The sequence below is a fragment of the Octopus bimaculoides genome, chromosome 9 (assembly GCF_046866305.1).
Source record: "Octopus bimaculoides isolate indiv1 chromosome 9, ASM4686630v1, whole genome shotgun sequence".
NCBI classification, from domain to species: domain Eukaryota; kingdom Metazoa; phylum Mollusca; class Cephalopoda; order Octopoda; family Octopodidae; genus Octopus; species Octopus bimaculoides.
The window spans coordinates 4,228,790-4,240,863 of NC_142936.1; the positions used below are offsets into that span (position 1 = coordinate 4,228,790).

General features: G+C 35.6%; 1 long non-coding RNA gene across 2 annotated transcripts; it reads left to right on the forward strand.

The window, feature by feature from the left end:
• Nucleotides 1–4,389: 4,389 nt before the first annotated feature.
• On the forward strand, nucleotides 4,390–11,722 carry LOC149133970 (uncharacterized). Of its 2 annotated transcripts, XR_016243014.1 has the most exons (4): nucleotides 4,390–5,707; nucleotides 6,394–6,492; nucleotides 7,823–7,846; nucleotides 10,794–11,722. It is a non-coding gene; the product is annotated as an uncharacterized LOC149133970 (long non-coding RNA). The 2 variants fall into 2 exon arrangements; XR_016243013.1 differs by lacking the exons at nucleotides 4,390–5,707; nucleotides 6,394–6,492 and adding an exon at nucleotides 6,499–7,018.
• Nucleotides 11,723–12,074: the final 352 nt, after the last annotated feature.

A 12,074-nucleotide genomic window follows, 5' to 3' on the forward strand; every position in this document is an offset into this window, starting at 1 on the left:
ATATATATATATATATATATATATATATATATACATGCATAAATATAAATACTTATACACATGTACCAACGTACATGCATATACCTATATATAAATATGTATATATATATATATATATAAATATATATATATATATATATATATATATATATATATATATACACGTGTGTATGTGTATGTGTGCGTGCGTGTGTGTGTATGTGTGTGTTTGTGTGTGTGTGTGTGTGTGTGTGTGTGTGTGTGTGTGTGTGTGTGTGTGTGTGTGTGTGTAAAGAAAATAGCCAATACAATGGCGAAATATAATACAGAACGAATGAGATCAGAAGGTAAAAAAAAAAAAGAAATCTCTGCAAATCTCGTAATTAAATTGATATTCGTTCGTGTTTTCATGCCAAACATACCATACAGCTTTAATTTCCGGTCAGTTCTTCAGACCCTCTAGTATACGTAGTATACGTCCATTGTTACCATTTCCTTTGTTCCAATGATGTAATATTACTTCTATTTCTTTATGTTGTACATCCCTTCGGTTCTACACACTTGTTTCTTTATCCAACAACCTCTCTATAACATTTACCCTTTCTCGCCTATCTCAATCTCTTCTCTCACTCATACACTTTCTCTTTCTCTTTCCCCCCTCACTTCCTTTCATCGCCTTCCCGCTTTGTTTATCTAGCTAACCATCTACTTAATAAACACGTATCAACATACATAATCACATCTACGCACACACAAATACTGCCACACATATACTCCCACCTACACATATAACATTTGTACCATTTCTTGTATATTTTTTTTGTCTATTTATGTTTTTTTTTTTTTTTCAGTCTACATTTCTCTTCCTCTTTCTCGTTTCTCTGTTTCTAATTACGAGGTTCATATAATTTCACTCTTGATATAATTCTTTATTCTTCCATTCATATATGCGTTTATGGGCGAAGCTATGAATGCATATAACTGTATTCTTTTATTGTTTTATTCTTTCGCACGTTTTTGTCATTTTGACTACGGCCATGCTGGAGCAACGCCTTCAGTCGAACAAATCGCCCCGAGGACTTATTAGTACTTATTGTGTCGGTCTCTTTTGCCGCTAGGTTACGGGGACATAAGTACACCAACATCGGTTGTCGAGCGATGGTGAGTGGAGGGGCAAATAGAGGCACACAAACAAATATATATATATGGCGGTGAGCTGGCAGAATCGTTAACACGCCGTGCGAAATGCTTAGCGGAATTTCGTCTGCCGTTACGTTCTGAGTTCACATTCCGCTGAGGTCTACTTTGCCTTTCATCTTTTCGGGGTTGATTAAATAAATACCTGTTACACATTGGAGCCGATGTAATCGACTTAATCCCTTTGTCTGTCCTTGTTTGTCCTCTCTGTGTTTAGCCACCTGTGGGCAATAAAGAAGTACATATATATATATATATATACATATATACGACGGACTTCTTTCAACCAAATCCGTCAACCAAATCCACTCACAAGGCTTTAGTCGACCCGAGGCTATAGCAGAAGACACTCGCTCAAGGTGCCACGCAATGATGGTGAGTTCCAGAAGGCAGCAGTTTCGGGAAAGAAGCTATTAGAATAAAAAGAACTTGTGACTAACAGGAAGCTCAGTAGAGCAACGATACGCGAGGAAAGTGAAGCTGATGACATCTTTACAGGTCTTAACAGAGAGTACCAGATCATAAAGTTAATCGGAGTAGTGACACTGGAAATACTTATTGAAAAGACAAGTCAAAGATACAGTTCGACGATGAGTCAAAGATTCCAGCTATGTAGGGAGAAGAGGACCCATTATGTTAACAATTCGATTCAGAATCCGATCAAGCATATAAGAGACACTTATTGTTATTACTCTTCGTTATATGTGTGATGACTATGATTGCGACAACAACAACAATGGTATTTGTAACCTTAATAAAAGCCGTGGTAGAAAGAGTAGCAATAATCATTATGGTAGTAGAAGTAATGATTGGTGATAGTCCAAGCAGTCGTTACGGTGACGGTTCTGGTAGTAATGATGTTGCTGTTGTTGTATATTCTAACTTAACATACCTTCCTTCAAAGGGCATTACAGTGGCGGTTAACTCACCTTGGTCGTCCCATAGGACGCACCATTTAGGGGTTTCTGTCGCGCATACTATAGGGTCACAGGGCGCTGCTCCATATGGTCCCGCAGCCTCCATTTAACTAAGAATATTAGGGTCTCATCCATTGTCCTGTATTCAAGATCCTCTGCGTGACATCTTGCTAGTTCAAAGCCAGGAATTTAATCTGTTATGTCCTGCCAATAACTAAATCCACGCCCAACTGCCGACACTTCAATTTATTGTCGTTAAGGTTTTGTCTGTCTCCTACCCTTCGACCTGGCTGGCCTGGTAAGACATGCCTGAAGATTTCCCTCCCACCAACATAGCTCTGTGGGTCAACAGAGCACACAGGCACTTCACCGCAACAGAGTACTTGAATTGGCCGTTGACTACACAGTAGTTCTTCCTCCTTTCGATAGGTTTTATTTTTCGTCCCGTAGGGTGTCCAGCAATCACCCTCTTCACCAAGCAAGCTTAATAGGGTTGCCAGTTTAGTCACCGACGACTCGACTATGCCACAGGTTGTATTGGGTTACATCTTACCTGTAGCACTAAAGAGCGACTTGAGTGGGGTTTAAGGAAATATTTTCTAATGATTCCTTCTCTTTTAAAGATTATTGGATATGATTTGAGAGAGATTCAGCAACTATTTCAAGCAGGTTGATGAAAATCTCATTAGAGAACTTCACATTAACTCGATGCTGATTGCGTTGCTGATGGAGGAGGCAGTGTTGGTGATGGTTTGTATCAATATTGATGTGGATATAATGAAATAGCTATTGTCGTTCCAAATTCTAATTGGAAAGAGATGCTGTTTTATAAAAGCATGCATTAATTAGAACAAGAGTGCGTTATTACATCAACGTTTATTTAAAATCAAAGATAACATAGAATCTGTTAATTAGAGTCTTTACATGAAATAATTACGTTTGCGTGAGTTATGGTATTGTCTTAGAAATTTCTAAAATAGAGTTAAACGCTATCATGTTTGAATGTGTGTGCTGTAAATTGCGAAACACTGCAACACACTTCAGCTTAATCTCCTCGCTTTGGTTGTATTTATGTAGTCGTATGACGTGGAACGGTGTAGAATGACGCGGAATGGTGTAGCATACCATTGCGTTATGTTGCGTGGCACGGTGTGGTGATGTGTGATCTGCTGAGCAATAAGTTTTAACGACGCCATCTTCAAACGAAATTGTAATTCCAGCATGCAAATATCTAGGCAGGGAACCTTCATATTAATCGAGTGTACATTGTTACCACAGTACATTGGATATAAACTTGCATTTAAAATACTAACGTATATCAATGGCGTCTTTTTTGGAGTCAAATGTTTATTGTATCAAACGAAGAGTGAAAAAATAAAGACGCCATCCTCGTCATAAAACATGTTGTCAATATACAAACATGATGGCGTCTTCCCAGAAATTATGTGTATATTAGAGAGAATATAATAACAATGCAATCTCGTTCGTGAACGTTTATAACAAAACTGAATTCTCCCGCTCTGTAATCAAATATCTATCGAAATAGTAAAATAATGACTTCGCTTGGAAAATATTCGTATAGGAAAAAAATAAAATAATAAAATAAAAGACAATAAATGTCTTGTCGTATTAGTGTCTTTTGTTGGATACGTTCAGAAAAGTTCTAGAAATTATTTAAGAAGCGATTTTAGAGTTCACCTTTCTAATGCAAGTAAGTTAGTTATCTCATTATGATATTTACTTTTTGGTCTGTAAAGTAACTTGCATTGCTTTGCAGTTGGCCAATTCGTTAAATTTGGCCTATTTCGGATCGATGTAACTAATTCAATCAGAGCCGACTGAAATTTGTCAGAAATCGCTTCCCACAGGTATCGAAATCATTAAAATAACAAGCTAGCCTAACAATAATCTAACTAATGTTCTCATACAAATGGCGTCTCGTATGAATCCCTCAAATAATTTTATTTTTCTTCGCCAAACAGTCTCAAATAATGCTGTACCTTGGCTTGATGATTTTTCATCATAAATTCGTTAAGTATTGTATGTCTTCTCTCTTTTCTTTAATAATGTGATCATATCGGAACATATCTGGAGCTGTCTCACGTATCTAGAGAAATAATTTCGATAAGATTTATAATTGTTTAATATTATTTTTTCTGCGGAACTATTATGATGATCACCACATTACATATATATATATATATATATATATATATATATATATATATATATATATATATATATATATTGATATTAACGAAAGTTATGACACGTTACACAAGCTGTCGACATTCACTAAGCTTTATACAAATATCATTAAGAAATAAATACCTTCATTAAAATGTAGTGTGATGCAGTGAATAGTTGAAGGATGGGTTGATGCCCCTACCAGGAGAATGCATCTTCTGTTCCATTGCACATATGATTACTGCCCCACACGAAGACTTAGCTGTTAACTGCATATGGGATCCATGTACAGGTAGACCTAATCAACTGTGGGTCAAATTAGTTGTATAGGCTTAACTGAAACGCAGGATGTTCATACGACAAAATAGTTTAACGAATAATGGCGAAACTATTCAAAACCAACCATCCTGAAGTAAATTACACATTGAGAGTTTGGGCCACACGCATCTTGTTATAACTGAAGTAAGGATATGGGTTTGTAAGTTCCTTATATTCTTCTCGAAGATCGTTAGCGTTTGTTCCTAATTAACGACTGTAATGAATACATTGACACTAATTATAGGGAATTCAATGTTTATGATAGTTGCCTGGAGTTGGCAGCATTAGAACCTTGTGTAGCTTACTTTTATACATTCATTGATATTACTCAGACTTAACTATATTTAGTTGGAAAATTTGCGGCAATTATTCCGGTTATTAACGCATTCTGATTTCAAATCCCAGCAAGGTCAAATTCGCCTTTTATCCATCAGATACCAAAAAATAAGAAGACAATTAAGTACCGAGATACGTTCTTCACTTTGTCTTGCTCTCTCTCTCTCTCTCTCTCTCTCTCTCTCTCTCTCTCTGCTCTTCTCGCTTTTTGTTTCTAACTCTCCCTCTAACTTTCTGTCTCTCTCTGCTCTACTCAATTTTTCTTTTTTACTCTCCCTCTGTCTGTCTACCTCTCTTTTACTGTTTCTCTCACTCTCTCTCTCTCTCTCTTTCTCTCTCTTCCCCTCTCTCTCTCTCTCTCTTTTGATTTTTCTCTTTCTTCTTCCCCCTTCTCTCTCTACTTTATTAATTTTCCCTCTGTTACTCAATCGCTCTTTTACTTACATCCTCTGTGTCTCTCTTTTTAGTTTCTCCCTCTTCTTCTCTCTCCCTCTCTCCCTCTCTCCCTCTCTCTCTCTCTCTCTCTCACTTTCCTTTTCTTTTTATATCAGAATTTTCCACATTTAACTGTGATACGGTCGCGAAAAAATGTCCCTTTTCTTCAAAAACCAAACACAAAAGGGAATTTTTTTTTTTTTTGTTAAGAAAGGGTTAGCAAACACGCTTCATCTACCAAGCAACTACAAAAAATAGTTATTCAAAGACATCGGAAAACACGACGAACTTGAACGGACTGATGAGCTGCACAGCATGAAACTGGAAGAAAAAAACCAGTGAGTTATAAATAAATATATAAATAAATATATAAATAAATAAATAAATAAATAAACACCTCATCCTTTACATCCTCCTTGTCGATAGCAAAATCTGTGGCTTTATGCCTAAGTTAGCAATCATTATATGTACCGTAAATTATTCACCGAAATTATCAGTTGTGTGTTAGGATTCGTGGAGGACGAAAATTAATTATTTTATTTTATTTTCGACATTCATACATATTTGATCAGTGTGAAACTCCCATCGTTACCTCTTAGCCTGTTTAGTAAAAAGGGTCGAGCGTGTTGGTTGCGAGTCGTCCTATTAATATTGATAAAAACTTAATGGATTAGATCACTACAGGTTAGTTAATATTCCAGCTAAAAACAAAGCAAAATAACACGAAAGAAAAATCAGTCGAGCGTGATATTCTATAACTTTTGCAGCATTTTGGTGTTTAACCATTTATAACGAAAATAGCGTGCTGCGCTACCGTATTTATCTGAGAGTGCGTGTGCAAGTGTGCGTGTGCAAGTGTGCGTGAGATAGAGAATGAATGACTGATAAAAGGTGAGATTGTAACCGAGAGATGGAGCGAGAGAGACAAAATGTATTCCGCTAAAACAAGAAAACAAAGTAATCCGGTTAACTTATCAAAAGATCTTGCATGTTTGTAATAAATTATCATTTATTTTCTTTGTAGACAGGCATGGTTAAGAAGCTCATTTTGCATCCACATGGTTTCTGGTTCAGTCCCACTGCGTGACATCTTCTATTCAAGCCCGTCGCCGACCAATGTGTAGTGAGTAAATATGCTTCGGTTCACGCATCTCTAACGTTTGTTTCCCATTCACACTTTATTATACATACATAATTATATTCTGAGGTTAGTATACAATAACGTCAGTTCTTTGTTTCGAATGCACCAACAAATTGCAAGAGCTACTTTCAGATGCTGCAAGATATACTTCTGGCGGTTACTAAAGCAATTAAAGTGTTTGAAACCGGTCTCTCTTTTCCTTGGGTATCCCAGTTGCAAAAGCGTTTCGACCCTTAGACTAAGTTTCGCTTGAGTGTTGCAACAAGGATTAAATTACTATTTACCAACAAAAGGCTTCTTTCGCTGGTCTCTTGATAACCACAAACACCTTTAACTTCTTTCAGTTGCTATGGTTATCTCCACAATGACCAGAAATGCATGAAACTGCCGAGGCAAGGACATTCACTGCCCGTTATGTGTTTACTCACATGTTCCGCAGCGGAGAATTTTCTCATGGGACTTTATCCGTAGCGGAAGGTCTTCTCATATACGAGTCCATTCGAACGAGGTGAATATAACTTATACGGATATACTGTATTCAGTGTTGCTTCGAGCAATATTATTTATTTTTAGCTAACAATTTTGCCAGATCGCCGCCTAGATTACTTCAAACATTACAGGTTTTAATGCACAAAAAACTTTTTGCCCTGAATATAGATCGTTGTTGAGATTAGGATGTATTTAATATGCCCATGCATTTTTTTATGCCATGAAATACGTTATATTTCACAGTAATGTTTCATGATTCATATTGTTCTTTCTATAATTTCAAAATCTTATATAGAAACATCAGAACTTCTTAGCATGTTACAAGGTGCCAGCGGTTCGTAGCATGTTTGAAAAATTTCCAAATTTTCTTAAATATTTTGAGAAATACAATGTATTCTCAATTCTTTACAAAATAAGAAATAAGAGCTAACCATTTCTTCCTCGTTTTGAGGTAACCTTGAAGGTTTATCATGTGATAAAGATACAACTTATTACAAACATTTAAATCTTCTAACTTGATTTTAAAATCTCAGTTTATAAGTTTATAACCACTTTAAAAATGGAACTACAACCAATTATGTGTAAACTTTCCTTGTGTTGCGGACCAGACACATAACACTGCCGTCACATTGTGTTTATGTTGGAGAATAGAAATCTAATATTAACCAATAAATAGCGCATGTTTCCTCTAACAATATATGCAGCAGCTATGAATTTGTTCGTTGTCACTGTACTTATTAGAGTCATTTACTTGTTTGCTTGAGTGCGTCGGTGTCTGCTTTGCTGTCTCCCATTCGACTCCTGTAATTTTGTTATATTTCAGCTTTCGGATATTTCCATTTCTCAGGCAAGTATTTCATTTAATGTTACTTATTATACGACTAATACATCCTTCTCTCTCTCTCTCTCTCTCTCTCTCTCTCTCTCTCTCTCTCTCTCTCTCTCTCTCTCTCTCTCTCTCTCTCTCTCTATCTCTCTCTCTCTTTCTCTCTCTCTCTCTCTCTCTCTCTCTCTCTCTCTCTCTCTCTGTGTCTCTCTCTCTCTCTCTCTCTCTGTCCCTCTCCTCCGTGCGAGCGTGCGCACGTGTGTGTATGTGTGTGCGTATGTATATCCATGTATATATATACATACATATATATATATATATATATATATATATATATATATATATATATATATATATATTATGTATATGCCGTATATAGATACATGTATATTATATATACACATGCTCTTATTCTTTTATTCTATTATTTGTTTCAATCATTTTGACTGCGGCCATGCTGGAGCAACGCCATTAGTCTAACAAATCGACCCCGGGATTTATTCTCTGTATGCCGAACCGCTAGGTTACGGAAAGGTAAACGCACCAACATCGGTTGTCAAGCGATGGTGGGGAGACAAGCACAGACACACAATCATACATATATACATCCATACATACATATACATATACATATATATATATATATATATATATATATATATATATATATATATATTATATAAACGATATGTTATAATACTGTTCCACATATACAAAAACAGCCATACCACCAATCTAACATACCTCCATCATCAGCTGCCCCTCGGATATAATTATGCCTTATATATATATATCTTACAGAATATATGAGAAACGGAATCCATTACGTAGGAAGAAATGCAATAGAATTGACTGCCGTACGTTATTTCATGGAAAGTCAATATTTTCAGTTATAACGTTAAACATAATATCAGTGAATACAACAGCAAAAATAAATAATACACGCACAAATGTAGAGAATAAATTCTTTTCGCATTAATTGGTTAAGATGCTTTTTTTTTCCTGAATATAATTAAATCCTGGGGTCGATATGATCGACTTCACACCCCAACCCAATTTGAAGTCGTGTGCCAAAGTCAGAAATCAATATTGAATCAGTGGATTGGTTTCGAGCGTTAGCGAAGCTGACAAAATGTCTTCCAGCGTTTAGTTACACTCCTTTATTCGGAGTTCAACTTTGCCTTTCATCCTTCAAGAGTCGATCAAATAACTACCCGTCAAATATACTGATCGATATATTCGACTACACACACGTCGCGAAATATGCTATGCATGTTTGTTAAAATCGATAGTGGATCGCTAGAAAAATGAGATTTTTAAAAGCAGGAGATTAAAAGAATTGGCAGATCGGGACACAATACTTGCAAGGATTGACATCACTTGTCATATTTCGGGCATCGGTAAATTAAGGACCCAGCCATGTATTGGGGTCGAGCTAGTCGCGTCCCTGCCTCACCAAAACTGCTGGCCTTATCATCCCAAAATTTGGTACAAACCAAGACTACAAGCCAAAATTACAAACCAAGAATAGAAACCAAGACTTCATACTTAGACTTCAAACCAATAGAAACTAAATACTACAAACCAAGAATACAAACCAAGACTTCAAACCTAGACTACAAGCCTAATACAGTCACAAGACATCGTATGAACTAGGGATTCGCACCAAGATAGGGCTGAAACCGAAATCACGTAATTGCTAAGAGAGTTTTTTAACTACACAGCTTTGTTAGCGCCTACACTCATACATTTAAATTAGACCATTTTATATTAACTCAATACATTTTTTTTAAAACCTCGTATTTTATAATTTCCTTATAGAATCCTGTTTTCTTCTTCATTTTAACCCTTTGAATTTTTATTATGAAGTTTCAAATTTTTTCATTTATTTTCCAGTTTATCTTTCTATAAACGTGAGGAGCCAACAAACATGTTTATTATCCAATTTTATTACCTAAATTCTATTAAAATTGTTAATAAAGTTTATATATTTCTTTAATCTAATTTAAATTAATTTAACTAAATTTATCTAAATTAATTCTTTAATTATCTAGTGATTTATGAAATGCAAAATCTCATTTAAGTTACACGCCTTTTAATGTTATAAAGCGCTCTTAACAAATAAGTTTTTAATATATACGCTAATTCCTCAATTGCTTGTTCGTTTAAAATTTCTCAATAGTTTCAAATTACGTGTTGTCTTTTGTTCTCCAAGTTTCTTTTTCCTCTGCATTTTCACCTGCTTTCACATGCCTTTACATCACTTCCTCTCGTTCTGTTAAATTAGAAACATTAATTTTTAATCTCTTTTTTTTTTCCATATATCTGCTTGCTTTATTAGATAATCCATTATTAAATAAACTCTCTCTGTTTTATCATACAACCATCATTTCATTTATCTCTAGTTTAAAAATGTATTTAAAAAACCGTTTCTTCTCTTACAAAATTAAAACATCAATTTATCTACTTAATGTCTAATGTGTTTTTCACTGAATCACCTATATATGAGTGAGTGTATACCTGTACACTTGCATGTGTATGTGTGTGTGTGTGTGTGTGTGTGTGTGTGTGTGTGAGTGTTTGTGTGAGTATGTATATATATTATATGTATATATATATACATATAAATGTATGTATGTATGTATATATATATATATATATATATAGAGAGAGAGAGAGAGAGAGAGACAGACAGACAGACAGACAGACAGACAAAGCTAGATAGATAGACAAATAGATGGATAGAAGTGGATAGATAGACGGACATAAATATATAACTATACGTAAATATACACACATTTCTTCCTTAATGGATATGCGTATATATGTGTTTTGTACTTGACACTTCACCTTTTCTATGCCATGGAAAGTTGAAATAGATAACCAGTTAGATTAATTAATTTACCTATTGCTTAAATGCCATTGTTTAAATGGTGTATCTCTTTTTTTACCTTCTCTGCATACTTAGAAATACAGGCACTTCCAACCAGACAACAACAGACAGACAACGTCATGCCCTGAAGGAAGAGTTACTCTATTGGCTGAGAAACTGTGTAAGCAGCGAGGTCGACTGCAAGGAGTGCAAATGAATCGCCACTGGTAAATACTATTAGACGCTGGCAAAATGCTGAACGTACAGCCATTACAAGAGCACTCGAAAACAATGACCAACGAAACACTCGCCTGGCAAGAAATGCTATAACAATCGCTGCTGCACAAGCGATAGAGACTGAACACCAGCGTCAACTTCGCCGGAAGACCAGACAGACGACCAGTGTAAACTGGGACGGACCGTCAATGCTGCGTCAGCTGCGGTTGCACGAGCTGCCAAAGACCAAAGTAAACTTCGCCGCACCGCTGATGCTACGACAAAAGATGCTGCACGAGCTGCCCACACCGAAGACCAACGTAAACTTCGCCGGTTTGCCCATGCTGCGTCAACTGCTACTGCACGAGTTGTCGAAACTGAAACAAGTGTAAAAATCACCAGAGTGATTATGCTGTGTCAGCTGCTACATACATACATACATACATACATACCTACATACCCTGTTGTTGATGTTGAAATTCGAATGAAGGAGCTTTGGATCGAGGTTAGAAACCGATTCTTTCTCTTTTGACAAGAAATCTTGAAATAAACTGAATAATGACATACATAAATATATACATATATACATACATACAGACATATATATATATAATCATAAAATTGATGCTGACTTCAATATAAGATTCTAGTCAGCGTCACTATTCTGACTGGTGTCTATGACGAGTCGTTAACTTTCCCTTGTAATAGAATTCTACCGGAAATCTCCAGGAAACTTGTATCGGAAGATTTTTTGAAATCGTAAACTGTAGTTATTTTGATCGTAATAGCATTTGCTTCTTCCACTTCTACTGCTTCATCATCTTCTTCTACTTCTCATTATTATTATGATTATTATTGTTGCTGTTGGTGGTGACGGTGGTATTGTATGTTATTGTTTTTTTTTGTTAATCTGTTTGCAAGAACATTTTTGCAAAGCGCGTGACTTATTGCTTGAATTTGGGTGTTTTCAACATCGTTATTTTATATTTTTGTTGTACAATCTAGTTGTTAAGCCAACCACAGTCATCTGAGGGTAGTTGGCTTCATTAGATTTTCGCTGGAATTTTTCTTGTATTTTATAAAATTTACCAATTTTTTAAAGAAAATAATAAGAAAATATAGCATCGAATTTTTTGGCAAATACTCAGGTGAGTGAAACCA